Consider the following 26,941-nt stretch of genomic DNA (forward strand, 5'->3'; position numbering starts at 1 on the left):
CGGCAGAACAAGGATTGAACCAAACTTGGTCCAGCCCCAGACTCTGTGCCTCAACCGCGCAGCCAGTGCTGTCCAGTAGAACTTCCCCCAGCAGCTGGAATGTTCTGTGCTCACACTGTCCAGTAGGCTTTAACTGCACGAGGCTGTTAAGCACTTGAAATGTGGCTGGTGCAACTGAGGAACTGTACTTTAAATCTTACTCAATTTTAATTAAATTAGTTAATTTGATTACTGGCACTGATTAGTTAATTAATGAGTGCGACTGAGGAACTGTATTTTAAATTTAACGTTTAATTTTATTTAGAAATAGCCACATGAGGCTAGTAGCTGTAAATAACTGTCACCAGCGTGAGGTGTCACCCTACTTACAAGCTAACAAATTAGCCTGTTGGCAGATGCTGGCAGAAGACAGGAGCTTTCTGGATCAGAGACAAAGGACTTAATTACTCACAGCACAGCAGGCAGCCTGAGTTTCATGTTTGCATCACTTCTGTTTGCCCCCAAGTCCCACGGGGTTTTCTGCAAAAGTGTTTACTGTTATCTGCTCTGTTATGTTTGCTTTGTAAGCATTCAGAAGAGAGAGACTTTATCTTGTCCACTGTTCTGTTGCCAGCATCCCAAAAGGGCCTGGGACATTCTGGGGAACCAGTGAGTCTCTGCTAAATGACCGATGGCTTCTGGGTTCTCATTATAAAGAGAAGAGTCTGAACCAGGTAGTTGTTGAGGATCCTCCTTGCTCTTGAAAAAGTTCTCTGAACTTGAAAGAGTGCCCCACTTCTGAAGTTGTCCCCTCCTGATGATTGCTGCTCAGACCAGCCTCACACAGAGGATCTCAGTTCCCTCCCAGCAGAGCCTGAGGCAGGGGTTCAGTGTATGTGGCTGACTGAGGAAGTGTTCCGAGAGAAGCGGTGGGGTAAGCAGAACTGGGCAGGGGGAGTTGCTGAGCTAGGTTGTACTTCCAGCTGCAGTTGACCTTCAACCTGATTCCATGGGGAACCCCAGAACACACACTGCACCATGGGGCTGCCCTGCTAGCTGTCCCACGTTGAGGCAAAGGGGCCCAGCCTCATGTAGCCTCGTGTTCTTCAGTCATTGTCTGTGGGCTGCCCAGGTTGGTGGGGGTGAGAGGGTGATCACCTCCCAGGTACGGCAACTCCTCTTTGGCCACAGGAAATTCTCTGGAGCAAGAGACAACTGTGAGCTGCCTGCAGCCAGTAGTCATGGCAGCTAAGGGGTGTGGCCCCGCCCAGAAAAGGCCTCTGGGCAGAGTGCCAACATCATCTACTTTGCAGGGAACCGGCACCTTCCAGGTAGCCTGACCCCAGCTAAGGAAATGAAAACCTGAAACCTGCCTTCCCAGGTGAAGTGACTCCAAGGGTCACTGGGAGTAATTTGCTACCTAAGGAAAGACCATCGGCTCTTGGTTACCATCCTTGTCCCCTCTGTGCCGCTCAGGTTTCCTACGTGTCCTCTAGTTCAGCCCAGAGAAAAAAGGTCTCCTTTTCTGAGTGTCCCTACTGTGTGCCAGGAATATTCAGGGAGCTTGGCATGTATTATCTCATCTAACTCTCCCAACAACCCCAAGAGGTGAAACTTGCAGTGCCTGTCTCTGCAAGGTGGGATCCTTGGCTGCCAGAGGTGAAATGTGTGGAAATGGCAGTGCCAGGGCTCACAGCCAGGTCTTCTGGACCAAATTCTGGGCTCTGTCCCTACCGTCCCCACGAGCTTGGGTCAGGGAGAAGACGCATCACCAGACTCTGCTTCTTTCCTTTCTTTCTCCAGGCAGCCGCATAAAGCACTGTGGAACTTCTGGGAGCAGACGGGCAAATCAAACCATGAACCTTTTCCTGTGGTTTCCCTTACTGATAAGTGGTGGAGTTGGCAAAAATGGATCTTTTCCCAAAAGCACGGAAGCACACTCATTTCTCTTCCCTACTGTCACCCAGAGTCTGATTCACACACCAAATTACCTGCACTCCACAGAGTTCAGAACCCTTCTCTTATATTGACTCATTGGATTTTTGTCTTTTCTTCCTGCTGCCGACAATCTTCTGAGGCTTCCAGTTGCCCTGGGGTCGAGGCCAAACCTTTAAGTCTGGCTTTCGAGGCCCCTCTGTAGTTTGCTAACTTTCTTCCAACCAGTTCCATCCCTCAAAGTTGCCCAACACCACCTCCCCCTGTAATGCAAAGAGGAACTGGCATTTGTTTATTTGCTCATTGCCTAAAAATTAGCTCCTGTTTAGGGAATCCTCACCACCAGCCTGGGTGGGGCTGAGCACTTTGTGTGTGTTGTTTTTTATGAGATCAGTCCTGTGGTTCTCGTCTTACAGGTGAGAACATGGAACTCCAAGAGGTTCAATGACCAACTCACAGTCTCACAGCCAGTGAGTAGTAGAACAAGGATGGAGCCAAAGTCTGTCTGACCCCAGATTTTGTGCCTCAACCACTCGGCCAGTGCTCTCCAATAGAACTGCCCCAGTGACCGGAATGGTCCGTGTCCTTACCGTTCAGTTCAGCAGCCACTAACCACATGAGGCCCTTCGGCACTTGAAATTTGGCTGGTGCAACCAAGGAACTGTCTTTTAAATTTTATTCAGCTGTAATGAAATTCGTTAATTTAATTAGTGGCACTGATAATTAATAAGTCGCAACTAAGGAACTGTATTTTAAATGTAAAGTTTAATTTTAATTACAGAGAGCCACATGAGGCTAGTAGGTATAAAGAACTATAATAAGCCTGAGATATCACCCTACTTGCAAGCTAATGAATTAGCCTGTTGGCAGATGGTGGAAGAAGACAGAAGCTTCCTGGATCAGAGACAAAGGACTTTATTACAGCACAGAGGGCAGCCTGAGTTTCCTGTTTGCACTATTTCCACCTGCCCCCAAGTCCTGTGGTTTTGCTTCATAGATGAGGAACCATGATCTTTTATAATGGGCTGCAAGTAAACCCTCAACCTTTCTCCTGGAGGGAGACGTTATCTTTATTATACTGACAGTAAGCAAACTTGAGCCCTGCTCTAGAGGGAGACACTATTTCTGTGTTCCATGCTCTGTGCATCCTTGAAAAGATAACCCAGAACAAACACCGTTAGTGCTTCTGCTGGTAGACACACAGAAGTGCAAGAGACCCATGAAAAACTGCCTCTTAACAGTGGATGTTGCGTTGGGTATTGCGGCTCCCAATCGTGTGCAGTGCCTATTCTGGGATGTTTCACATGTGTTATATCACGGGCTGCCCCCCAGCTCACTCCCACCCAGCTTCCTGAACTTTCATATCATGATTCTTCTCCTGATTATCAACTCTTCCTCCTTCCCATTGCTTCTCCCGGAAAACAAAAAGCCGGAGTGTTTGTCTTCCTCCCTCCCTTTCAAAACTTTACCCCCTAAGACTCTGGAATTCTTTTCCTCTCCTGCCTTGCCACATTTTCCCATCTTTGCAGAGCGGCTGCCAGTTTCACCCCCTCCCCGAAGCCCTCCGTGCCCGGCCCAGCCTGTGCTGGCCTCGCCTGTCTCTTCTCTGCCACGGAGCATCCTGGCTCCTACTCTCCAAGGGCAGCCCCTGTACCTTCCCGTGGCCACTCTCTCCCAACGTTGCCCACCTCGGGGCTTGGGGGGAAAACAGACCAACAAATAAGGACTCAAAAAAACAGAACTGGAAACCAACAACTGTGATTTCATGCCTTAAATTGACTTCCCAGTTCACTACCCACTTTCCCTTCCAGGCCCCAGGGAGTGTGTGAATGGGCTTGACTCTTTCCCAGAAAGGGGAGATATTTTGAAGTGACTCAAAGAAAAGCTTGTTGAATTGTGTTGCGTTTTGGTAAATCCACCCACGAGGGTAGAGAAACTTGACATTTTCCTTCCAAGCCAGCCTAAGAAATGAGTCTCATTTCCTCCTAAACGAGCAGCAGGCAATGGAAGGATGCCCAGGCTGGTCCTGGGAGACCAGGTTCTAGTTCAAGTTCTGAGGCTGGCTGGCTGTATGACGTTGGAGACGGCCCTCTCCTTGTCAGGCCTCAGTTTCTCATTTGTGAAGTGGGGCTGGAGGTGGGGGAGGGGAGGCAAACCCTCCATGCTTCAGTGATTCTCTAGGTCTGGGGGGCCTGGGAGGGAGCAGCCTTTGCTTCACGAGAACCCAGTGCCTCTCTGCCCCTCCCAGCCTACTTCCTGCTGCCCCCTGAGCGGGACCGGCGCTCCACCACTCCCTGTACAGTGGAGACCTCCCACAGTCTGGCCGAGGGAGGACCGCTATGAGCAGCACTTGATGCAAATCCAGCCCCTTCCGTCTTCAGCCCTGACACAGCACATCATCATCCTAAGAATTACTGGCACCGTGCAGAGAACTCTGTGTCATCTCACTGAATCCTTGCAACAGCCCCAGGACACGGGGACTCATATCATCCCTGTTTTGCAGATGAGGAAACTGAGGTTCAGAGATGGAGTGGCTTATGTGGCCACTGAGCTGCTACATGGCAGAGCCTGGGTGAAAGTCCAGTCTCCTGACCACCTATTCAGTTCTTACAAATCAAATGTTTGTTGGTAGGAGGTAGAATAATTGCAGGAGGAACCCGGTGTTAGCTATGCTGCATAACAAACCATCTCTGAGCTCAGTGACTTACAACAGATGCTTATTTCTTGTTCACATTACACGTGAGAAGGCTGTGTGGCTCTCTGCTGCAGGTCAGCCGTGGTGCTCAGTGTTTCATGAGTTTTCTCAGTCTCAAGTCCAAGCTGAAGGTTGTCCATCACCAGGATGTGCCATCCTCAAATCAGAAATGAAAGAACCACAGTCAAATTTCAGCCTTCTGCTCAGAGATGGCACATGTTGTAACTGCTCACCCCCGTTAGCCAAAGCAAGTGACATGGCCAAGCCCAGCACCGTGGAGCAGAGAGCCATAGTCCTCCCACAGTGAGAGGTGATGGGCTGGAGGCAGGTGATAAACTGTTGCATACGCCGTTGGCCACGCTGGGCTCTGCAGCCAGATGTCTGGGTCTGACTCCCGGCTCTCACCTGGTAGGCATGTGGCCTTCAGCAAGGTCCTGTGCCTCAGCTTCCTCATCTGTAAAACAGGGGTGATACTTATAGCTCTGCATTAGTTTGCTAAGGCTGCCATAACAAAATATCACAAACTGGGTGACGTAAACAATAGAAATTTCTCTTCTCACAGTACTAGAGGCTGAGGTCCTAGATCAAGGTCTTGATAGGGTTGGTGTCTGGTGAGCGCTGTCTTCCTGGCTTGCAGACAGCTGCCTTCTCCCTGTGTGCTCAAGTGGTCTTTCTTCTGCGCATGGAGAGAGAGCTCTGGGGTCTCTTCCTCTTTTTAGGGACAGGAGTTTTATCACATTAGGACCCAACCCTTGGGACTTCATTTAATCCTAATACCTTTCCAAAGGCCCTGTCTTCAAATACAGTCACATTAGAGAGTTAAGGCTTTAACGTGTGAATTTGGGGGACAGTTCAGTCCATAGCAAGGGCCAGTCTTGTAGGGCTGTTGTGATGGCTCGACTGGGTTAGGCACTTAGGACAGTGTGTGGCTCACAGCAAGCACTGAATAAAACTAGGGTGCTGCTAGTGCCCTGGTGGTAGCATGTGCCACATTATAAAGATTGGGCATTGCCCTGCAATGACAATGCCTCATCTGGTTTCTCTTGATGTCCTTTGGCACCTCTCCCAATTCTTGGCACAAACTAGGTGCTCAGAAAATAGATATTCGACTCCTACAGTGAAGCACGAGGCAGTTGACAGAGGCGACCGGGTGTGAGGAGCCCTGGGCCACACCCCCCACTGCCTTGTGACCTGCTTTGTGGCCTTGGCCAAGTCTCTGTCTCATGCCAGCCAGGATCATCCCGGTAAGTCAAAGCTTGTTTTGCCAGCAAAATCAGCAGATTTGCATTTTCTTGAGGCCTTTTGTGCCTGTTTCTAAGGAATTGGGCAATGCTCACAGCCAAAGTTGACTCAGAGAGATCATTTTTTACAAAACTATGCTTGTAAACTCCAAAGTGGGGGCACTTCCCCACCCCTTCCCATAGGTGCTGACCCTGGCAGAGCTCTGTGATGACCCTGCAGGACCCGGCTGGGGACGGGTGGGCATTAGGAGAACTTAACGCTTGCTGCCTCGTGTCTGCGGAAGTTTCTGGGTCAGGCTTATAAGCCCGAGTGTTCTCTTGCTCCTGAGTCTCCACCCACAGACAAGGAACCAGCAGGCTCTGGGCGCCCTTGGGGGACGACATGGCCACTGAGAAACCCCGAGTTGCTTCCTCCTTCCTCACACATGTTACCCTTCCCGCATCTGGCCTTGCTTGGGAAGGGCTGTGTCTGAGGCCTCTGTTAGCTGGGGAGGGAGAGACCAAGGGACATGGGGACCGCCGGCCTGTCCACACCCCGCCTGGTGTGGCCCAGCCCTGCCGTGGCGGGGGGTGGAGAACAGTTCTGGGCCTCCTCCCAGCTCACTGCTAGTTAGTTCTGTGATGACTAATTCAGTGCAGTTTTGACCCTCCCAGCCTCAACTTCCTAATCTTGGAAATAGGAAGTAACACCTTCCATGGGAATGTGCAGCTTCTGGCCCGGAGTAGATGATGATGATGGTGATGACGACAACGACAGCAATTGCTGAGCCCTTAGAGAGCATTGCCCACATGCCAGGCATGCTTTACACTCTGCACGCATGCCGACCCTCTGAGTCTGCTCAGCGGCCTTAGGAGGTGGGCACCATTCTTCTTTACAGATGAGGAAACTGAGGCATAGCAGGGTTAAGTGACTTGTGGCAGGATGTGCAGCCAGTGAGCTGGGGATGACCCCGGCCTTCACCCCGAGGCCCACGAGACTGTGTCCCTCCCACCACCACCCCCAAGTGTCCCTGCATGTGGGGGAGAAGGGGCACAGACCGCACATGTGGCGTGTTCTGGAAAGTAACTGCTTTTCATTAAACTAGTCTGTTGTTTTTAAAAATTCCTCTTTAATGTCCTTTCCCTGGTGAGTCAGGCAGGCCAGCCCCAGCAGTGGCAGCCCCGCCCCCAGCACCTCCTCCCTCCACGGGCCTCAGGTAATATTAATGTCCCAGGGCCGCAGGGCGTCCTTTATTGATGGCACAGGTGCACTGGGGGAGAGGGAGACAGAGAAGCCCTGCCGCCTGCTCTTGACCGTTCAGAAAGTTCTTTTCATCCCCTTGCCTGAGGAGCTGCGTTCTACACCCTCATAGGTGACAGGAGCAGCAGCAGCTGTGACCAAGCCCGAGGGCACGGCGTCATTATCATTTGTTGTTGTTGTCATTTACTGAGGGCTGTCCTCTCATTCAGCATTTAGAAAAAAAGCTAAGGCAGCAGCCCTGACACCTCCCTGATTCTCAGTTCAAGTTCTGCTTCTCTTCACAAAATGCCCAGCTGTCTGTTTCCTGCCAGTTAGAAGAATATTCCAGAGTCAGAACCACCTCCCGCCCGTGCCCACTGTGATCTGTGACCTGCCCCCAGCCCTGTTGCAAGCGCCACCAGCACACACGCCTCCGTGGGAAGGGGATGGCCTTTGACTTGCAGCCTGGGTTCCAGCCCCCGTCCTGTCCTCACTGCCCCTGGGACCCTGCCCCGCTCCCAGCCTCTGGGCTCCCGTGTCCTCCTCTGTGTGGTGGCGAGGCTGGAGCGACCCGCAGGGACAGGCGTGAGGTTAAATAATGCATGTGGAAGGCCTTACGCCGGTGCCGGGCACACAGCCAGTCCAGGGAAGGAGCACGCCCTCCTCTCATTTTCTGTCTCTCCCAGCCCTCCTCGTCCTTCAGGGTTTGGGCCAAGAGCCCCGTGTCCTGGCCACCTTTGCTTTGTCCCTCCCCAACCCCCGCATTTTACACACTGGTTGAAACTCCAGATTTAGCGTTTTTTTACAACAGGAAGCAGCCATGGAGATCATGCAGTCGGAGCTTTCGTTTTAGTTTGGGGCCCAAAGCCTCAACACTCAGGTCCCCTGGCTCCGGTCCAGGGCTCTTGAGGTGACCGTGCCCTCCTCTCCCCACACCGGGGCTTGGCAGGTGCTTCGCACAGCACTTCGTGTTTACGCTGTGTGTGAGCCCAGTGTGCTGCAGAAACTCCCGTCAGAGCTCCACACCCTCTCCAGGGGGTAAGTCTGAGTACTTTTTCCTACTTTCCAGATGAAGAAACTGATGCTCAGAGTGGTTGAGGAACTCTGCTGAGGCCACACAGCTGGTGAGTGGCAGAGGTGGGGGTAGAACCTGTGCTCTGAGTAGCCTTGCTTCCTTTGCCGTAGGCCATGTCACCATGGTTGTCCTCCTAGGCGAAAGCTCAGGCTCTCACGGGACACCTGCGACTCTATTTTCTGTTTCGGTCACACAGATTCCTGGGTTGATAAGGAAAGAGCTCCTGGCTCCGAGAACACCCAAGAAGGGTGGTATTTGAGAAAAACAGCCGCATTCCCCACACGTGCCCCGCTCAGCACAAACCCGGAGCCTCAGCCCACGTGGGTTCAGGAGCGAGCCCGCCGTGGCTGACGGAGGCCCGAGCCACCCTCCGGGGAAGGTCACTCGGGGGCTCCAGGCTCTTTAGGAACCAGACCCCGTGGACCCGTCCTGTCCTCACTACCCCGAGACCGGGCCAGGTGCCTCCGTGTGTGCCGTGTGCCTCACATCCTGCCGCAGCCACAGGGGAGGATTCAGCCTCGCTTACCGCAGCTCTGGGCACTCGTATAGTTACACAGTGTGGTTTTGTAGTATTTTTGGTTTTGTTGTTTTTGCAAAAGCCAAAGGAAGTCTGTAGGCCGAGTTCTGCCTTCCGCTCCCTGAGGACGGCTGATCTGCTCTGTCAGAAACAAGCAAGCTCAGCTAGGAGAGGAAAACCTCCAAACACAAGCTGCAGAGATCAGAGGGCACCTGCCCTAGCCAGAAACCGGCCCTGGCTGTTGTGGGTAAGGCAGATTTGAGTTTGCCACTGTGATCATCCCATTTTCTGTATGAGGACTCTGAGGCCCAGAAAGGACCACACTTCCCACCTCTCATGTGACACAAACCAGAGTGAACCTTTGCTCCTGAGCACTGAGTGCCTGGCTGTGTCACAACTCACTCAGCCTGCAGTGTTCTCAGCAGGGAGGACGTCGCAGTCAGGGGACAGGAACTCTTGTCTCCTGGTGGGGGAGACAGAGAAGCAAGTGATCCAGTGTACAACAGAGTGTTAGTTCGTGATTAAGACTGTGTAGGGCAATGCTGCAGAGCAGGTGGACAGAGACAGCGATGCTATTTTAGGGTGATCAGGGAAGGCCTCTCCAAGGAGGGGATTTGGGCACAACCATGCATGCAGTGAGAGAGCAATCCATGCAGAATCTAGGGTAAGAATATTTTTGACAGAGGGAATAGCATGTGCAAAGGCCCTGAGGCAGGGTGTACCATCGCACTCTTTGAGTTTGGTTCTCTCTGCATTTGTCCCCTCACCCTTCTTCCCACACAGCTGCTACTTATTTCTGGTGTCCCTTTGTCTGTCAGCTCCAAGTGTCTGTAGTAGTGTGGCAGGGGGGTTGTGCAGCCTGGTAGAATAGAATAGGGCAGAAGAAAGGAAACTACTTATCTTAATCCTCTTTGCACAATTTCACTTTTTGGTGACATTTGAAATAGTTTCATATTCTTGCTTTACATATATTCTCAAAACATATTTTTTAACTAGGACTGTGAGTTTTCAGCAATCCACTGTAATCCACTATTTCAGGCCCATCTTCCCAGGCAGAGCAGGGGCCTGGATTAAAAAACAAGAAATAGTCTTGGAGACTACACTGATGACCTTGTGCTGACCTCAGGGAGGGAGGTCCAGCAGGCAGTCTGGGGTCTGGCGGGGACTACCGAGGCAGACAGACCTCTGTCCTGGCATGGCCACTGGGCTGAGGCTCCTGTCTGTGGACGTGGTTTCCCCCTCCACTGAGTGGTGGCATTGGCTCCCACCTTGCTCCTGCCGGAGCAGCTCATGGGCCTGGGCGTGTGGAAGGGACGTGCTTGGGAGTTAGGGAGCCCGGATTCTAGTCTTAGTGCCACCCCAGACTAGTGTACAACCGTGGCCAAGTCACATCCTTCCCTGAGCCTCAGAAAATATGTGGTCGTCCGTGTGTTCCCCTGTGGTTCTGAAATGCTACACCCTTTGCCTCCCAGGCAGGTAGCAGCCAGCCACGGGGACAGAGCCTTCTGCCAGCTCCCCTTTGATTTTGTAGACCTCTGGATCTTAGCAAAGAGATGCCCTATGAAGGGGGACACTCCCTTGGCCCTCCTGCCCCAGACATCTGGACCACAGCTTCAGACAGACCATCCTCACCTGTCTCTGACCTGGGACCTGTGGCCCCAGAACCAGAAACTCATTTCTGGAACAGCAGAATGTGTCTCTTTCCTTAGAGCCCAGAAGGACTTAGTGAGTCTTCCATTAACTGAACCTCATTCAGCTGGAAAAATATTAATCAGAAAGCAATTCTGCCTGCTTACTGGCCTGTGAGCTCCTGAAAGTTTCTTGTAAGAAATGCTCAGAAAGCTGCTGCGCTGTGGGACTAGGGGCCCAGCCCTGCCTGTGTCCTCACCAAGGACCGGCAAGCCCATGGCCGGTCAGCGTCACTGGGTTCTCCAGCTGTCCCCGTGTCCACTAAACAAGCCCTGGAGAGAGGCTGGGTCAGGGGCACAGAACTAAGATGCTTAGTGTGCCTCGGTGCCAGCTCAGCCCCAACCTGACCACTTTGACTATTTGGTAAAACTCCGGAGATTTCTCGACTGTATTACTGTATTCAGCAAGCAGCATGAGCTTCATGTTTGTGCCAGGCTCTCCTTTGCCCCCTAAGACTCCCAGGGGCCAGGCTGAGGGCCCAGAGAGATGCCTGCATGTGCAGTGGGTTGCAATATAGGACAGGAACACCAGGCTGGGGGGATCCACCATTTGGTAGCAAACAGCCAGCAAGCCAGCTTTTAGTCCCAGAGGGAGAAATTGCCTCATGTCTCATGATTAGTTGCTGCAACCACAACCCAGGTACAGAGCAGTCAGAACCTTGCATTCTTAGTCTACCCAGCAAGACGTGTAGGAATGCAAGAGACCCGTGGAGGAGTGTCTCCGAATTATAGGTTAGCGTTGAAAAAATGCAGATTGGAATGCTAGGTCTAATACTGAGTGTGAGATTGGGTAGATCGCAATCACTGGACTTCTCTTAGCCTGAGTTTCCTTGTCTATAAAATGGGGTGGTGCCTCCCTTTCAGGGGATCATCAAAGATAGTGTGATCACTAAAACACAATGGGGAAGAAAGGAAGGCCCCTGAGCACAAGGAACTGTGGTGTTGGTCATTCCTGGGGAGAAGGAAAGAGAAGAAGCGAAAAAGGATCAGGACACCAGAGGGGAAAAAAGAAATAGCTGGGGTGGCCTCTGTCTAGATCCTGCGCCTCTCTCCACCCCCGCGCTGTGTTCTGGAGAGAGCTGAAGTTTCCTACGCAGTGTCCCTCACATGCGAACTCATGCAGTCCCCGCCTCTACCCCAGCATGCTCGGGACAAGGGTTTGCACTGCCCCGTCTCATACATGAGGACGGCTTCTGGAGGTCACCCCGCTGGCAGAGTAGCAGAGTGGGAACTCAGATCGAGGTTTCTTGCCCAGTGTCCTGTGTGTTCTGCCACACCCAGGGAGCTCCCTAGACCTCCTGCCCCCTCAAGCCTTGGTTTCTCTCTCAGACCCAAGGAGTGCAGCCAACCTTGGCCAGGCCCACCTCTCATCATTGCATTTTAGGAGAAGATGAAGCAACACCTGTGTGTTTCAAAGGCAGCTGGGCAGAACAAGATACTTTTAAAATACGGAGTTCCTCACGTGGGAGGTCCTTTGATGGGAAGCCAGGGACAAGGTGTACAGTCCTCCTGCCCCCAGGAGGTCCCGCCCTCAGGAGGGCTCGTGGCATGGGTTGGGGGGTACACTCCCCATGTTGAATGCCCACTGGCTGGGACGGAGGGGCCCCCCTGCAGCCCCTCTGGCCACGAGGGCATTTAACATCGCCAGCAGCCCAGCAGAGCTGTTTCGCAGACTCACTTTCTCACTGAAAGGAGGGCAAGTGGCATTTACGATCAACACCCGCCTGGGTGCACCCTCAGCTGGGAGACGGGCTCTGGCCAGGGCCCCAGGCTGCTGAGACCAGCCCAGGCTGAGAGGCAGATACTTAGCTCGAAGAGGAGCGTGGCCTCTGGAGCCAGACTGCTCAGTCCACCTTTGAGCTTCATTCTTGCAAAATGTACAGCCCTGGGCCAAGTGGTTTAACCCGTTTATCTGACCTCCTACCTGCTAGATGGGCATGATAATAGATTCTGTGAGTTAACAGGCATAAAGCTCTTGGCCCAGCTCTTAGAACTGTACTGGGTGCAAAGTCAGTGCACGGAAATGTCTGCTTTTACCAGAGAGGGGATCAGGTAGGTTAGTGGTGAAGGTGCTTCATTTCCTCATTCTACCTTCTCAGAACTCCTAGGGCATGTGTTGCTGTGTTCTCCGGTTTTGCATACAAGGACAAGATGTGGCGGGGTGTGGTCAGGTGGCTGGTCCAAGTCACACAGCTACTGAGGCTTTGGAGCAGTCAAGCCCCGTCCTTTTCCCACTCTCCCCGTGGCAGTGGGGTCCAGGCCTGGGCTCTCGTCCTCCATCCACAGCTTAACAGATGCCTGACTCTGAGGATGGCCTTGAACCTGCCTGAGCCCCTTTGGTCAAATAACAGCTACACGATGAGACGTCTTTGTAACTGTTAATTCCACAGGTGGGACGCGCCTATGAGGGGCTGGGAAGTTGCAGCCGTGTGGCGTGTTCCCCAGCCCCCAGCGTCATCGCCACGTGGCTTAAAAAGCAAAGGCCCACAGGATACGATGCTCACTGCATGCAGCTAGTGCAGCACAGGCTTCGCGTCTGCCTCTCAACAGTCAGAGTTCATCACTCCCTGTGTGACCTTGAGCAAGGGACCTCGGCCTCTCTGTTTCCATCTTTTCTCTGCAAAAGCAGAAAACTATTTTGAAGGTCAAACGTGAGACCTAGGAGAAGTGCCAGCTCGGTGCCTGGCACAGAGTTAGGGCACATTAGGGACAGGTCCCCAACAAGTATTTGTGTGGATTTCTCCAGGACTCACCAGCTGTGGGAGCTCATGGGGAGACATTGCACCGGCATCTCACGCTCTCTGCGGCTCCATGCCCCCGTCCCCTCCTGTCTGCAGCCCCAAGCCTCACCAGGGCGGCTGGCCTCGGCTGCTGTAAAAGCGCGCTGGCCTGTCATGCCAATCCCTGCCCTCCCCTCCAGCTGCCAGTCCCCAGCTGCTCAGCAATTGTTATGGACCAGAGCGAGAAAGTCAACGACGAAAGACCGATTGAAATTTAGTGAGTCTTTATTAGCTGGCCAGCGGCACGCTCTCCGGCAGGGAATCCCACCGAGCTCAGAGTGCGGCCCTGAGCACGGGTTTTGTGACAACTTATATACACTTCACCATTGCACCATATGGAACATTAAACATATACACCTTGGGACATCTTAGGCAACAATTTCCGGCTTTAAGGTTATGAGATCATCTAAAGACCCTCCAATCCTGATTAACTATTTTAAATAATTGAGTAAAAAGTAAGTAAGTTTACAGAAGTAGAGAGCATCAGTTAGAACAAGGTACAATTTCCTACAACTTAAATAAGCATTGTAAAATTTAACTTTATATAGCTGGGCAGTATTTGTTAAATTGACTCTCCCTTTCCTTGGACCTAGGACCTGCCTTAGGTCACTGTGATTATTCACCCATTGTACCATGCTAGCAGATAATCATCAACACAGTCAATAATCACGAGACCTTTCTTTTCTCTGCCTCTGGGGTGGACTCTGGCCTTCTGCCTAGCTGGAGAGACCAGAATTTACGTCTGCTTATCACACAATCCCTTGTCAAGGGCCAAGGTCTCCCTTTCCCGAGTGCAGGGCCAGGAGGGGCCCCACAGCAGATGGCTTGCGCTGTTTCTGATGAGAGCTGCCCGTCCTCTCCTCTGGGACCAGGGGGGTGCTGGGCCAGGGCAGTTTTATCCCGTGACCCCACTGGACTCCGGGACACCCTGCAACCCTCGGTGTAGGGATGGTTCCTGCCGGACGTCTGCTGTCGCCTGGTGCTGGCACCTGTCTCAGAACACCGGAGTGTGCGGGGCCCCGCCATGCTAGCAGCAGGGGTTTATCATGCGATTTGAATCCGCATTCTGGACCCCACTAGAGGTTGCCCCCCAACTCCTTCAGGGGCCTTCTGGATGTCCCTGCAAATCAGTAGAGTAAAAACATTTCCATGGAAGTCAGGGCACTGCAAAGAAAGGTATCTCTTTAAGCCACATGTCGGACTTTCCGGATCTCAGCTTCAGGGTGACAAGGCCTGCAGCCTCTCGGTTCTACATGAGGCTTTAGAACCCTTGACAGACCCCTGAAGGTTGGCGCGGTGGGGGCTTGGTGACTCTGAATAGTCTTTCCTTCATGGGGACTTCTGTGCCACCCAAATCAGGGAAATCCTTTCTTCTGGTGACAGGTGTGAGCCTGGGCGCTTGCAGTGCGACTGCTTAAATTCCTGACCACATTACACGCTTCTAACGTCGCTTAGATGTCTTCAGGCTCCAAATTTAGCACCCCTCAATCCACACACATAAGGAGATTTGTGGATTTAAATTCTTTTTGTGCAGCTGAGAATATGAAAACATACCCGACTCCCGCTCATGTGACCCTAATCCTGGCTAATCGTGTTTCTCTGGGGCACTTTTGCACTCCGCCCACTGGGAACCAGTCTCTGTGCTCAGGGGACACTTTGTTTTCTCCCCCAGTTCCCCAGCAAAGGAACCAGTAAGAGAGACTAGGGTGAGAGGCGGGAGATCTGCGAGCACAACCAAGGGTTCCCCCACTGCTGGCACCTCTGGGCTAGAGTCAGTGCAGGAGGTAGTGGGGAAACTGAGGCCCCAAAGGAGATGGGCTTCCCAGGTGTCCCGAGATGGAGACTGGGCTGTTCTCCAGGCTCCCCTGGGGTGTCCTATACACCCCACCCCAGTCCAGCCTCATGCACCAGTCGCGGTCACTGCTGTCCGCTGCTGACAAACCAGCTGTGGTTCCCCTTCACCCACACCCCCAAGTTCACGTTCCTGAAGATGTCCATGATCTGGCAGCACACACTGCAGCCTCTCAGGAGCGCACCCCGCTTTCCACACTGTGCTGTGTTCTCAGCGCCAGCCCTACGCACTCTCTTGGGAGGCCATCCTCTATGCCCCCTGTCCCCTGCCATCGGTGCCAAAATGTCCTGTCTCCATTCTGGATCCGAAGCTGGCCCAGTCTGTGGCTTCACTATGGAACAGTGGAGACAAACATGCCGTCAGCTATGTTCAGAGCTACACTACAGGCATGCCACGGCAAGAGCTGAAGAGCAGGCTCAGGAATCAGCCCGATTCCTGACCGTGTGACCTTGAGTAAGCTACCCACATCCGAGGGCCTCAGCTTTCCCCATCTGTAAAATGGGGTTATGGTACACCTCCCTCACAGGACCTGAAACCACCTGTTTCACACCCTGCCTGGTCTCTAAGAAGCTGCAAAGCCTCTCAGAGCCCAATTTCCTCCCCTACAAAGCAGAGGTAAGGGTGCTTGCCCTAAGGGCCACTGGGCGCTTTAGCCAGGTGTCCACACAAAGAATGTGTTAGATGTTGACACTGTCTGAAATGCACAGATAAGATGAAGAGGCAGGTGGGGCTGCCATAATAGGTCCTGAGATAGGGAGACCAGAGGCTACCAGATTTGGTTAGAGAGATTCCTTGGCCTTTGTCTGCAGGAAAAACAATGAGAAGTCTCTTTGATATTTAGGCCCAGCAGGAGTCAGAGAGCAAACTAGTGGGAGAGGACAGAGCAGATCAGACCCCAAGAGGGGCTCAGGAGTAGGTCAAGCTAAAGCTTCCAATCGGAGCAGCTGTGGGCGGCTAAAGGGACCTTGCCCTGGGGCTCCACTGGCCTTGGCTGCACTTCTCTGGGAGACAGAGCTGGGGAGGGGCTGGTAGCTGTCACCCTGTCACCAGGGAGCCTAGGGGAGGAACTAGTTGGAGCATCCCCCTGGTGGGACCTGGAGTGTCTTGAGCCTGCAACCTGAATGGTGCAGGGAGCCCTGGTGCCATGCCTGCCTCAGCCCCTGTCAGTGGCCTGTGCCTGGAGACAAGACCACTGACAGGTGAGTGCCCCACAGCAGTTGGAGCAGGGTTTGGGAGAATTCCAGAAAGAACAGCTACCCAAGGTGATAGGGGAGCCAGGACTCAGGGGGTCCAGCAGGCCCAAGCCAGCTCTTCCTGCAAATCCTCTGAGGCTGCCAGGAGCTGTTTCCAGCTTGCGTGTCTAAAGGGCATTGCAAGGGGGTGAGACTGGGCTGCTTTCGGGGCCTTTCTCCAGGAGTGGCGACTGCATAGACCATATGGTCAACGTGCCACTTGGAGCTGTGCAACAAGCAGACTGTGGGGTTGCCTGGGCTGGTCAGGGTGCTGGCAGGACACCACAAAGGTGGCATTGTTCCTGGGGGTGGAAACAGTGGGGGTATTTCCAACCCTAGGGCTGGTGGGACAAGAGGACAGAGACTTACTGAAACCCCAGAAAGAGCCCGTATGTGGACAGGAGCAAGAGGCTGCCAGCATTTGGCTGCCCCGCAGGGAGGACGCCAGGGCAGTCACAACTTGACCTTCATCCCCTCTCTCCGGCCAGCCTCCTGTCCACTTTCCCATTGGTCAGACGCAGCAGGAAGATGATAGCATGGGAGCCATTGATGCAGTCCGTCCCTAAGGCCAGCCCCTGGCACAGAGCAGGGCAGAGAAGGTAAAGGGGACATCTGGAGGGAAAACAAACATGCCCGGCCCATTGCCTGAGCCCCTGGCAGGCCAGGCTGCTGCAGCGACACACACAGCCCTCCCTGGCAAGCAGCACCAGGCTGTGGGGTGGCCTGGGGGAGGGGCCATGCTGGCAGCCCCGACTTGGCCTCCTACCAGTTGTGGCTCAGGCACAGCCGACCTGAGCTTGGTCAGGAAGCTCCACTTGGGCTTCCTGTGGCTCCCAGGGGGTGGCCCAGCCCTGTCCAGTACCACCCCCTGCCTCCCTGCCACTCGACCTTCTTGCTCTTTGTTCCTCGGACTCACCTGCAGCTTTCCCTGCCTGGGAGGCTCTTGTGCTCTCTCTCTAGTCGCCTATCCAGCCCAGAGGCCTCCGGCCGTTACCACTTCTTCAGGACACCCACCGGCCCCGCCTGTGCCCCTCTGCTCCCTGGTGCGGGGGCTGTGGCGTGAGTCGGCTCTCCGGAGGCGCAGAGCTGGTAGAATATTCGTGCGTGTATATTAAGAGATTCATTATAAGAAACTGGCTCAGGCAGTGGTGGGGGCTGGCACATCCGAAACCTGTGGGGCAGGCCGGAGGGCGGGAACTCAGGCAGGGCTCGATTTCTGTGTTGCTCTCTTTTCCGGCAAACCTTGGTTTCTGCTCTTGAAGCCTTCAGCTGATTAGATGAGGCCCACCTGAATCAATCTCCTTTACTCAAAGTCAGCTGATTGTAGAGGTTAAGGACATCTGCAGATGACCTTCCTAACAACACCGGGACTAACTCCTGGACACCACGGCCTCGCCACGCTGACACCTCACATTTAACCATCGTAGCCATTCTCATTTTTTGGTATGATTCCTTAAGATCTCAGCCTCTGTCCCACCCTGCAGTGTTGTTTCAGGAGGGCAGGGGTGAAGGTCATTCTACTTTCTCTAACCACTATTTTGTCCAGCACTTGACAATGACCGTTAGGCAGCCGCTGCCCAGTGATGGTTGAACGAAAGAATGAAATTGAGAGAATCTGCCGAGCGGGGTGCAGTGTCAGATCAGAGGCGTTGCCAAGACAAAATGGGACGGTGGGTGCAAAGCACCTGGCACGTGGGAAGCGTCCAACTCGGACACGCCGTTTCTCCTGCATTTTACACCTCACCGTCCACCATCCACACACATGTCCTGTTCTTGATTTCTCAAAGGAATGATGATCCCAACGCAGGTGACATTTTCCTGATAGTAATACTGATATTTTCAGGAATTGTTCTATGCGCTTTACACATATCCACGAGCCAATAGTGTTGATTCCGGTGTGCATTAAATATTCAAGACTGTACGTACCGTGATTGTAATACAGAGGCTGTATCTTTGGAGAGTGACTGCCAAGTCTAGCCAGCCATCCGCTCATTTGTTCACTCAGCTGAGTCGGGTGAGCATGGGCTGGGATAATTGTCTCATTTTACAGATGAGGAACTGACTGGCCTGAAGTCCTGAGGTGGCTCCACGTCACAGCATGTGGCATGGAGGGTGGGGATGTCCCTCCTCTCTCGCAAGGCACGTGCGGAGGGGAGCCTGAGGCTGGTTGGCTTCATCTGGGACCTGTGTTCTACTCTGTGGAAGGAGAGACATGGCCACCCCCAGCCCCAGCAGTGACAGGGAGCTTTTTGCCACCGGTTTCCCCTGTGGTGGCCAGGGCCACCTCTCAGGCCTCCCCTCGCTGTGGCGGCCAGCTTCTCTTGGATGACGTCTGGAGGCAACTGGGTCCACCGTCCCCACAGCTGATTGAGCAGGGCCAGGTCCGGGCTCGGCCCCGGGAACACAGCTGCCAACTGCAGGGGTGACTCAGAGCGGGTGGGGCTGAGCTGGAGCACTGACCAGGGAGAAAACAAAACCAGGGCAATGAGGATTCTCGTCACCCCGCCAGGCCCTGTGTGGGCATCACACGCAAACCTTCCTCAGTGCTCGCACTGCCACCATGGGGTGGGGTTGGTCCCGTCCCTCTTCTGCAGCTGAGATGCCCAGGCCCAGGGCAGGGGTGGAACTTAGCCTGGCATTGCCCACTGGGCTCGGCTCTGCCTTGGCTCGAATCTGAGCCCCCCCACCTTCCAACCGAGGGCCTTGGGCAGGTCACTGGACTGCTGTGGTCTTCTGTCCCCACCTCTGAAAGACGGAGGTAACGCCCAGCATATCATCAGGGGGTCGCTGGGGGCTCGGGCACTGTGCTCCAGTGTTGTGCTTAGAGCCAGTTCTGGCAAAGAGAAAACCCTCAGTTAGTGGCAGGTGTCCTCGCTGCTGATAGCATTAACGTTATTGCTCTATGTGGTCACCTTGGAAGTAGGGGTGGGCTTTAACCTCATTTTATAGATGAGGGACTTGACAGTCACACAGTAAAAAGCTCAGTGCCTTTTGGATGTTCCCAGCAGGGCCCCACCCCGGCAGCTGCAGCCAACCAGCTCCCAGCCCCCTCTCCTCCCCACGCCTCTGCCTGCACTCTCTCTGATCCACTGAGGCCCAAGATGCCCCAGAGAGCCTCCTCCTGCAAAGGGTGGAAACCATGTGAGGGCTGCCACCCATACATGGAATGGAGCAGGTTCTGTCTAAGGACCCAAGCATGTCTTGGAGTTTGGGGATCTGGCTCTCTTTCTCTGGCACAACTTTGCTGTGTGTCCTTGAACAAGTCACTTCCCTTTCTGAGCTCAGCTTCTACATCTGTCAAATGAAGTGGGACAGCAGCTTCAAGCAGAAGCTCTGGATTGAATTCCAGAGAATTGGCACTCCTAAAGTTGTTGGAAGGGCAGCCTCAGGTGTTTTGGCCACGCTGCTTCAAGTTGAGGCCAGGAAGCTTCCAAAAGCCAAGACAGGATCCTCAGCGGCTCCTACCACTGCAGGAGGGAGGAGGGTACCTGCCTCATATCAATCATTGGCTGAATCGCTCCTGTGTCCAGAGAGCAATGGGCAGGGGAAGCTGGGAAAAGTAGTTTCCAGGCTTCCAGCCCCTGCAGTATAGAAGGGAGCACAGCGGGGCAGGAACATACTCTCACTGCAGTTGACAGTGGCCGGCACAGGGAGCCTTGCTGGTGGCAAGAAACAGGATGGCCTAAGAGTGCTTGAATGCAGGCAGGGTTGATGCAGGAATTCCACCTTTGAACAGGGAATTAAGCCATATAAACTGCAGTACCGCCCTAGTCTCTAGCCCCACGCTTTGATCATAAGTACAAGTTTGTTGAGTTCTCCTTGAAGGTTTCTGAACAATCTCCTATCACATCCCCTGTGTGTGACAGCTAGGGAGCAGGAAGGGTTAAGGACATCCGCAAAGAGTAGGCCTTGGGGTCCACCCTGAGCAGCAGCAGCTGAGGCCTGAAGTACTCCTGAGCTGCGGGGGTGGACGGGTGGCAGGAATCCTGGGGGCAGGGTGGGTTCTGCAGAGCCCAGCAAGGCTTCCAGGCAGAAGCCTCTCCCGCTCTGACTCCCTCAGCTGGAGTTTCTCAGTAAGCCGATTCTCTGAATGTGGGATTAAAGCAGAGCTCAAACATACCCTTGCAATAACACAGAGGCCCAAAGGACTCCGCTGGGGAGAGTTGGACATGGAAGGTCCACACACTCAGCTTCCAGGGCATCTTCTTCCTGGAGAGTGATGCTTAGCACAGAGCCGATGCTTAGTGTGTGGAAAGGAAGGAGGGAGGGAAACATCTAGACATGGATGCCAATCTGGGAAAACACTCTGTAGTTCATACAAAAGACCATCTCCTGGTTTTATGAACTCAATCTGGGCACTCTCTGAGCCTCAGTTTCCTCATCTAGAAATTGGCAGTGAAGGTAAAACTCATGTGTTGAGCATCTATTAAATGACAGGCATTTCTGCACCTAATCCTCATGTGTCCCTTTGAGGAGATGTGAGTGTCCCCATCTTGTTGCTGTAAGCTCTGAACCCAGTGAGGTAGATAGCGTTACCCAAGGTCCCTTGGCTGGGAGGAAATAGTTTCAGGATTTGAGCCCAGGCCTGGCTGACCCCCAAAGCCTGTGTTCTGTTCACCACTGAGTGCACAGGGCTGTTGAAAGGCCCAAACAGGTGACAGCTGCGACTGTGTATTGCAAACTATAAAAAAAGTGCAAAGGTCGAGATGGCCACAAGTCCAACGCTGACAGCTGGAGGTTGTGAGGGTGGCCCAGCCTTCTCTGAGGATGTGTGAGTCTTGGGTGCTCCGGAAGACAGTGCACGTGAGCTTCCCAGCATGTGAGGAGAAAGACTCAGAGTGATCGGGGAATGGAAAATTGGAGCAACCAGAGCCACTTGGAGGAACCTTCTCCCGGGGAGGTCAACACTGGTTGCAAACTCAGGTGGGCCTGACCCCGAAGCCTGTACACTGCCCTCTGACCCAAGGCATGGCTGTTGCTGAGGCTTCTGGGTCTGTGAGCCCCTGGGAACCCTGACTTGCCCCCCATGCATTAGGACCTCTTCCCTGCAGGTCCTGTGAGGTCTTGGCCACTGAAGCAGAAAGCATGAAGGATCAACTGTCCAGTGCCTCTAGGACTTGACTTAACTAGTGCAGTCAGCTGGAGTCATCATTTTCATAATACCCTGGTTTGCATTCTTTGATGCCTGTTGAGCTTTTGACAAATGAGGATCTGGAAACTTAGCGGGGTGGGGGGGGGTGGTACAGAATTGACCTTTGCGATATCTACTCTGTGTGAGGAACTTAGCCAATCTCTGCTGCGCAAGGCATTTTCCGCTACAGTAGCCCACCGTGCAGACATTAGTACCCTCATTTTGTGGATTCAGGCACTGAGGGTCAGAGAGGTGAAGTGCCTGGTCCATGAGCACACAGCCAGGAGAGGGGAAAGGTCCCAGGTCTGTCTGTGCCACTTTTTATTCCAACAACTGTTGGCCAGGATCCAAGAGCAAATTCTTCACAAAATCAGAGTAAATGGATAAAAAGTGTCCAGTGACCAGGCCAGGGCTGGAGAGCAGTTCAGGAGAGTCCTTCTTACTGGCAGGTCTGGGGGCCTGTCACCTGGCAGGCCTCACTCGGTACCATCCTGTGCCACTGTGTGAAGCCAGCCAGCCAGGACTCCGAAGGCCAGGGTATGGGAGGGTCTGTTTTTCAGTGATGGGCCGGTTCGGGGCAGCTAAGTCCTTGGTGTGTTGAACCAGGAAGTCATCCTCACTGGCCCAAGAGGAGGGTGTGCTGACCCAAAGTGGAAGCAGATGCAGCCGGGCCTCCTCGGGGCGGGGCAGGGAGGTGGTGGCAGCTGCAGCTGCAACGTTCCGGCCGCAGATCTACCCCGTCCCCTTCCCTCCCACCATCTGCACACCCAGCTGGTGTGAGAGGATTTGCCTGGGCATCTCTCCCGCCTCGCTGGGCCCCACCCTCTTCTCTGGATTTGCCAAGCCTCTGATACTTGCAGGACGCTGCTCCAGGAACTGGAGCACAGAGAGGCAAAGGAAAGAGGCTGTGGCTTCCACTTCTGGCTGTGGAAGAAGCTTGTTTCAGACCTTTTCTCCCACTGAAGACTATAAATCCTGGAAAAAAAAATATTAGGTTGATGCAAAAGTAATTGCGGTTTCAGACTGTGAAATTTAAATCATTGTAACTAGGCTCAGACACATTTTTATTAACTAAAATAGGAACCATTACAATCAACACATTTTTGCCGACCTGAAATAAGTTTGTTTGTTCCTGTAGCCTAAAAATCTGTGCTTCGGGATTCCATGAACTCTTGGAAAGCATTTTCTGCATCCTGCTGGTTGTGGAAGCATTTTCCCTGCAAAAAATTATCAAGGTGCTTGAAGAAGTGGTAGTCAGTTGGCGAGAGGACAGGTGAATATGGCAGATGAGGCAAAACTTCATAGCCCAATTCGTTAAACTTTTGAAGTGCTGGTTGTGTGACGTGCGGTCGAGCGTTGTCATGGAGGAGAATTGGGCCATTTCTGTGGACCAATGCTGGATGCAGGTGTTGCAGTTTTTGGTGCATCTCATCGATTTGCTGAGCATACTTCTCAGATGTCATGGTTTCACCGGGATTCAGAAAGCTGTAGTGGATCAGACGGGCAGCAGACCAGTGAACAGTGACCATGACCTTCTTTTGGTGCAAGTTTGGCTTTGGGAAGTGCTTTGGAGCTTCTTCTCGTTCCAACCCCTGAGCTGGTCGTCACTGGTTGTCATATAAAATCCACTTTTCATCGCACATCACAATCTGATCGAAAAATGTTTCATTGTTGTTGCGTACAAGATGAGAAGACAACATTTTAAAATGATGATTTTTTTGATTTTCAGTCAGCTCATGAGGCACCCACTTATCAAGTGTTTTCACCTTTCCAATTTGCTTCAAATGTCCAACGACCGTAGAATGGTTGATGTTGAGTTCTTCAGCAACTTCTCATGTAGTTGCAAGAGGATCAGCTTCGATGATTGCTCTCAATTGGTCGTTGTCAATTTCCGATGACAGGCCACTACACTCCTCATCTTCAAGGCTCTTGTCTCCTTTGCAAAACTTCTTGAGCCACCAGTGCACTGTACGTTTGTTACCAGTTCCTGGGCCAAATGCGTTGTTGATACTGCGAGTTGTCTCTGCTGCTTTATGACCCATTTTGAACTCAAATAAGAAAATTGCTCGAATTTGCTTTTTGTCTAATGTCATTTCCATAGTCAAAAATAAATATAAACAGCAAGTAATAAGTCATTAGCAAAAAAAATATAGCAAGAAATGCACATTAAAATGATGTATAACATAACCACATTTATTTAAGAATGTATTCCAATATGAAACAGCAAATTGCAACAGTGCTAAAACTGCAATTACTTTTGCACCAACCTAAATAGAAATCCAGCTCTGTGAAGGTATTAGAGGACAACAAAGGCAGCTGGGACTCTGGGGGAGCAAAGATCTCTGAGAGAAGGGAAATGAATTGGGCACCCCCAGCATTCTCTGCTCCCTTCTTGCACAAGCTATGTGCTGATTTGTAAGAGGGCAGAGGGTCCAGAGGACAAGCAGAGAGCAGCAGCTCAGAGTGTTTGGCAGCCTCACAGGGCTGGGGAGCAATAGAGACAGGTAGGCAGGTAGGTAGGTAGACTGAGTGAGTGAGTGAGTTCAGGATCACTAGGTCAGCCAGAACCCAAGGGACCAAGAACCTAGAGCAAAGTGAACTACAGAGAAAAGAACTTGTGTTCTGTGCTTTTTTTTTTTTTTTTTTTTTGCCTTTCAAGGCATTTGCCAGTATTTATGTTGCATGGGTCCAGAATCTAAGAAACCAAGCAGAAAATAACTGAGAGGCTAAAAAGCTAAACTAAGCTTATGGTGATCTTGCAGTTCAGGGGAGACAGAAATTGGAGATGGGAGCCCGTAAGGAGGAGGCACCTTGATAGGCGTCCCAAGCTATCCTTTGGGAAGGACTGTGCCCTAGGGGTCGGGCAGACCAGAAACAGACCAGTCATGTGAAAACTGAAACACAAACCCATTTGGAACAAGGTAATATGCACTGGCTGTCCCTGCTTCCCAGGAGACAGCCAGTCCTCCCTGAATGAGGACAGCCTTGTGAGAACCTGTACCTTCATATCGTACATAATATTGACAGCAACCAGGCATGCCAGGAGACAGAACCAAATGATGGAAGAGAGAGAGAGAGAAAGAATAGACAATAGAAATAGACCCATGTTATCCAAAAATAGCTGTGATGAATAATTGCAAGAAGATAGATGATAAGCTGGAGACATTCACCAGAAAATTAAAGCTATAAAAAAAATTAGATGGAAATTCTAGAACTAAAAAATACAACTGGAATGAAGAATATAATATATACTTAGTATGTAATTCAGATAGTGTAGGCATGGCAGAAGAGAGGGTGAACACGTCAGTATCCATCTCAAGAAACTGGAAAGAAAACAGTAAAGCAAACCCAAAGAAAAGAGGAAAGAAACGGTGAAGATGAGAGCAGGTGTTGGTGAAGTAGAATGATCAGCCACGCCTACACAGAAAGCCCCAGGAGGTGGGAGCTGTGCCACCATATCGCTGTGTGACCTTGAATATGTCACTTGCCTTCTCTGGACCTCAGTTTCCCATTTCACCCACCTCACCCAGTGGATTGAGGGTCACGTGGGGGGAACGGTGGCTGGTCTGTTAGAAGCATAACTTTGCCAACTGCCTGTGTGGTTCATCCAGGCATTCCTCCAGCAGCCAAGGTGCCAGGGCTGGGAGGGTGTCCCAGCCATGACAACTACCGCACCATTAGCAGGTATTTACTACAGCTTCAAACCCACGTGAGGGTCATTCATTTCACTTTCAGGTGTTTCACACGGTTCTCTCAGTCTCTAGTAATTGCCCCAACTCCCTATTGCTGGGGGAGTTTGTCTTCCTCTGGGACCTTCCTTAGGGAAATCCTCACTTTCCGAGTTGTCAGAAGGGTATTGACATTTGTCAGTATTATGCTGGTGACCCCTTTAGACTCTGTCACGTGCACGTTCTCTGTGCCTCCTCCAGCATGCCAGCATGTGCCCGGGCGATGACTGCCACTCTGCAGAGGCAGCTTCTCTCCCTCCCTGTTCTCCTGTTCTCTCCCCTCCCTCCCTCCTTCCTCTCTGTTTTAGGAGGCACCTCCTGCTGCTTACACAGACTTGACATGCTGAGATCTTTGGCCTGGGGCATCTTGGCCTGGGTTCCACTTCTGGGAGCCAGGGCTGACGTCGCCCTGCAGGCTGCCTCAGGCTTGCTAGAGCGCAGGGAAGTCAGCAGTCCTCCTTTCTTCCCTGGGGCCTGGGAAGGGGGTGGAGGTGTTCTAGCCTTTCCATTGTAGTTTTTTCCAGGGCTTTCGAAAGTACTAATCCATACCAGCCCAGGAGCCTCTGCTGATAGTGGAATCTGCCTGAGCACCCTGGCCTCAAAGGTGCAGCTCTAGGGTGCCCCAGAGGGGAGGGGAGGGGAGTGTCACAGGCCCACGGCCTCCGCAGCTCAACCCTGCCGTCTGTCCCAGCTCTCACCCATCCTAGCATCGGCCCAGAGCTTTACTATCCCACACAGAGCAGGGCGTCGTGGGGAACCCAACCTCTCATGCAGAGCCTTGTTTGATCAACATGGCTCACCAGTCTTCTGTTTAAGGGAACTTGTCCCTGCCCTGTACTGCGGGTACGGTCAGTAATGGCATCTTGGGTTCTGCTCATTGTAAAGACAAATATGGTGAGACTGTGTCACTCCCCTGCTCGGCCTTCCAGTGGGCTTCTCTGGCCCAACACACTCTCATGCCTCCCATGTGCCTGTGTCCTTTCTCACCCTGTCACCTTCCCCTCCCTTTCACACTTCTTCTGATCTGGCCACCCCGACCTTGTTTCTCCGGAAGGCTCTGGGTTCCTGTTGATGCCTGGGAGTCTCTCACCGTAGAGCCTCTCACGGTGTATCCCAACCAGCTCGCCCAGAGCCTGGAACACCATAGGGACCAGCACCCACGCAGTCAGTGCGTGGGGTGGACGGACACACCTCGACGGGTTGGCAGCCCTGAGAAGCGGGCAGAATCTGTGTTATCAGCCCTGCTTTCCAGTTGAAGAGATGGTTCAGAAGCATAAGGTACCTTGTGCAGGATCCCAGGTGAACAGAGGGGTGCAGCCTGGTGAGAGGCAGTTTCCTGACTCGTGGTCTGTGCTGTCTTGCTCAGTTCTCCCTCTGAATTGTCGGGCCTTGCATTTCCCTTTATTCTTTTCTGCGTTCCGTTGTACCACCAGCCTCCACTGAGCACCGAGTGTGTGCTGGGTGACAGGGCCATGGTGAGACTGAGTTTCTGTCCTCACGTTGCTCCCAGTCCAGGGAAGACAGTAAACAGTGCAGGCAGAGCGGAGCCAGGAGAGGCCCCTAACTCACCCCAGGGGTCGGCAGGGCTTCTTCCAAGAGTTGGCACCAGCTGAGCCCTAGAGAATTAGTAAAAGCCGTCGGCCAAACTGGGTGGTATGAAAACAGTTTTCTGGGTGGTGGGGACAGCCTGGGCAGGGGCACAGAGGCAGGAGCAGCTCTGACCTGTGAGTCACTCATGTTGCTTCAAGTTACAGATAAACTGCTTTACACAATAAAGGGGATTTATTTTCTCATGTAACTGAAAAGTCAAGGTGTAGGGCAAGGCTGCAGGTATGGCTAGATCAGCGTGTTAACACCATTTGTCTGGGC

At 52.7% G+C, this 26,941-nt stretch overlaps 1 protein-coding gene across 5 annotated transcripts in view; it reads left to right on the forward strand.

Moving 5' to 3' along the window:
- The window catches only part of ST3GAL1 (ST3 beta-galactoside alpha-2,3-sialyltransferase 1), a 92,422-nt gene that overhangs the window by 44,449 nt on the left and 21,032 nt on the right, over positions 1-26,941 (forward strand). The window contains exon 1 of one of the 5 annotated variants that reach the window (XM_045560376.1): positions 7,992-8,107. The exons of 3 other annotated variants lie outside the window; for them this stretch is intronic. The gene's annotated coding sequence lies outside the window, so the exon portion shown is untranslated. Of the gene's footprint in view, positions 1-7,991; positions 8,108-16,706; positions 16,813-26,941 lie in introns of those variants that run through there. One more of the 5 variants, XM_045560375.1, reaches the window with a different exon arrangement.

The sequence above is a fragment of the Lemur catta genome, chromosome 9 (genome assembly GCF_020740605.2).
Source record: "Lemur catta isolate mLemCat1 chromosome 9, mLemCat1.pri, whole genome shotgun sequence".
NCBI lineage: Eukaryota > Metazoa > Chordata > Mammalia > Primates > Lemuridae > Lemur > Lemur catta.